The sequence below is a fragment of the Podarcis raffonei genome, chromosome 13 (genome assembly GCF_027172205.1).
Source record: "Podarcis raffonei isolate rPodRaf1 chromosome 13, rPodRaf1.pri, whole genome shotgun sequence".
Taxonomy (NCBI): domain Eukaryota; kingdom Metazoa; phylum Chordata; class Lepidosauria; order Squamata; family Lacertidae; genus Podarcis; species Podarcis raffonei.
Genome location: NC_070614.1, coordinates 18,839,077 through 18,842,372, shown reverse-complemented (window position 1 = coordinate 18,842,372; position 3,296 = coordinate 18,839,077). Strand labels below are relative to the sequence as shown.

The 3,296-nt window shown below is 51.1% G+C and overlaps 1 protein-coding gene across 1 annotated transcript in view; it reads left to right on the top strand.

The window, feature by feature from the left end:
- IRF3 (interferon regulatory factor 3) overlaps positions 1 to 3,296 on the top strand; it is a 336,177-nt gene that overhangs the window by 40,651 nt on the left and 292,230 nt on the right. The window lies entirely within an intron of this gene.

Here is a 3,296-nt window from a genome sequence, read left to right as displayed (position 1 = left end):
GCGGCCCCCGTGGCATTCTGGGAGATGCAGTCCGCTCCCGGAGAGCCCCTCACAGAACGCGGCGGCGCCCCGGACTCCAACGACCAGAATGCCTCGAGGCGGCACGGGAAAAAGGGGCGGGGTGGGTAGGGAGCGCGCAGGGCGTGATGGGGGATGTAGTTTGCGAGGCGCGCCGCTGACGGGGCCTTGTATGGAGTGGGGGGCCGTTCCCCGCAGTGCGAGGGCCGAGGGGCAGCAGTCTTAGCTGAGCGGGGCCGTGGGTGGGAATGGAGTTCTCCGCGCCAGGTGGTCGAGGCCTCAGTGAGCGGGGCAAGAGCAACCGCAGGGCGCGGAGATTTCGCCCCAAAACCTGAAAAACGGGCAGGCAGGCTTATGCTCTCCCTTTTATTGCCTTGCTGCGAAACGGCCGTTCCCTTTTGCCCGCCAGAGGTAAAGGAAAGGGGCTTAAGGCGTCATGATCTGCACTTTTGATCGCGGTCCGCGCTTCTCCAGACGCCTCTCCCTGACAGGCAGCCGCTCCCCCGACGCGGGGATGCATTTCCACGCTTGCGCCGCTTTTCTACCCCAGCGCCTTCAGTTTCGTTGCAGGACTTTGCAAGCATCTGTTCTGCACCCAGAAAAGCGACCGAAAGCAAAACAGGGCTCAGAATAAAATCAGTGTTCTGTCCGCTTGAAATGATCCCAGGGCAGAAAACACACGGGAGCTCATCGATTTACACAAAAACAACACACAACACGCGTGATCTTCGTGGCACGAATCGGATTTAACGCCCAGAACTGGTGTGCCAGCTTTGATGACCTCTGGTACTTCTGTTATCTTCCTAACTTTTAGCATTTCATTGGGAAAAAAATCAAAATACTTCTATTCCAACCATCAAGGGGGCAGCATGCAAGCTCCTTTGGGGCCCAAAATAAGCCTTTTCCCCCCCTCCAGCAAGGGTGGAGGATGGAAGGTGTCTCAGGGCATGGGGATCTCAAAGCACTGCAAGGAAAAGGAAGCTCGGTTCCGTTTGTTTACATCGGCTCCAATATAGTGTCCTGCATCCTTTGCCCCCATCCCGCACATGGAGGGGAAATCTAACGGGAGCCGGAAGTGAGAGCTGCCTGAGGCGCTTGGCTTCTTCTACATCTCTTAGGGGTGAGACGTCTCACTTCCTCGAACGTAGGAATGGAGGGGGTTGGACTTCCGGCACTGGACCAGCCCGTTTCCGAGCTCGAGTCGCAACGGGACTGTGGAGCAGGAGTTCCACTTGCCCCTGCCCTATCCCATAATGCTTTGCGACGGGCTCTTCCTTGGGGAGTTGCGGGAGATGGAATCTTTCTGGGTGGGGCGAGTCCCGTTCGCAGCGGCAATGTCGTATCCATAGAGATAAGGGCATGTCGTCATAGGAGGGAAACGCCGCTCCTTGATGACATCACGGGCGCGCTGAGAGATGGGGTTTGACCCGCGATTCACCGAGTGCTGTGGGCGTTATCACTAGAGATGTGTTTATATGTAATTAAACACACATGCACACGCGAAAGCGGTGGGATCTTGCTGAAAAACCACATTAAAAAAATAATAATCAAAAGTCACATGCAAAATAATCACATGCAGGCAGTTTTTGCAACATGGAATCAAGGGTCATAGAATCAAGGGTCATGCAGTTGGAGGGATTGGGCTGTTAGTGAAGGAAGAGGAAATAAGAGCTTTTTTAAGGAACAGATATGAGAAAGGGCTAGGGGCGTGGGTGGCGCTGTGGGTTAAACCACAGAGCCTAGGACTTGCCGATCAGAAGGTCGGCGGTTCTAATCCCTGTGACGGGGTGAGCTCCCGTTGCTCGGTCCCTGCTCCTGCCAACCTAGCAGTTCGAAAGCACCTCAAAGTGCAAGTAGATAAATAGGTACCACTCCGGCGGGAAGGTAAACGGCGTTTCCGTGTGCTGCTCTGGTTCACCAGAAGTGGCTTAGTCATGCTGGCCACATGACCCAGAAGCTGTACGCTGGCTCCCTCGGCCAATAAAGCGAGATGAGCGCTGCAACCCCAGAGTTGGTCACTACTGGACCTAATGGTCAGGGGTCCCTTTACCTTTATGAGAAAGGGCTGTATTTCACTAGCAAATAACCCAGGTTCAATCCCAGGCACCTCAAGGATCCTGTCAAGAAAATTCTGACTCACATGAAATTACACTGCATCATGGGACAAAAACAGTCTCTGCTTTAGGATTGGATCCCTCGAGTGCCCATTTGATAACTGGAGGCTACGACTATGGTGTTAGATTTTGGGATTTTGCTGGAATGGATGCATCTCTTCAAGCTCTTCGATCTTTGCAACCATGTGAATGCCACCAGATCAAGTCTCTGCAGTATAGCAGCACAGGGGGTGTCATTTTTGTTGTTGGGGGCAACTCCCAAGCCAAAGTCCTTGACAGAGATGGCTTTCCTGTAATGGAGTGTGTAAAAGGAGACCAGTACACCGTAGACATGGCAAACACCAAGGGACACAGCAATGCTGAATTCAGGATGTTGGCATCCCAAAATAAAGGAGGAATTTTTGACATGTTCCAATGATGGGTTCCCAATCAGGATCAAGTGATCCTAGGCCATCAAACAATCCCAGACAGAAGCTGATGCGTTCTAAAACTTGTGCTCATATGCTTGAATTGTGAGACTAACGTGGTTGAGAAGGAAATGGCGAAGCGTCCCTGGAACAGACCTGTTTTGTTTTTGTTTTGAGAGTTAAGGGTTAGAATTGAGAGATGTAGCAACTAGTTTAAAAGGGGGGGGGGGAGTAAATCTGGGTCCAAGCACAGCTGTTGCAGTGCACATGTGTCGGTCACTTTTGAACTTGGTGTAATCCCACCTGCTTTTGCTCTAGTGGTAATAGTACGCTTATTCTGTATTAAATTAAAATGCAAAATAATAATAATAATCAAGGGTCATTGAGTCCAACCACCTATAGTGTATGGATGCTAAAGCAGCCATGACAGATGGCCATCCAACCTCTTCTTAAAAAGCTCCAAAGAAGGGGAGTCCAGCTCCTCCTGAGGGAGTCCATTCCACTCTTCAACAGTTCTTGCAGTCAGAAAGTTTCCCCTGTTACTTAGATGTAATCCCCTTTCTTGTAACTTGAAGCTACCCTCCAGAGCAGCAGAAAACAAGTTTGCTCCATCTTCCATGTGACAGCACTTTAAAGGTATTTGAAGATGGCTATCATATCTCCTCTCAGTCTCCTCTTTTTCAGGCTAAACATCCCTCAACCACTCCCTCAACTGCTCCTCATAAGGCTTGGTTTCCAGACCCAAATTCAAATTCTC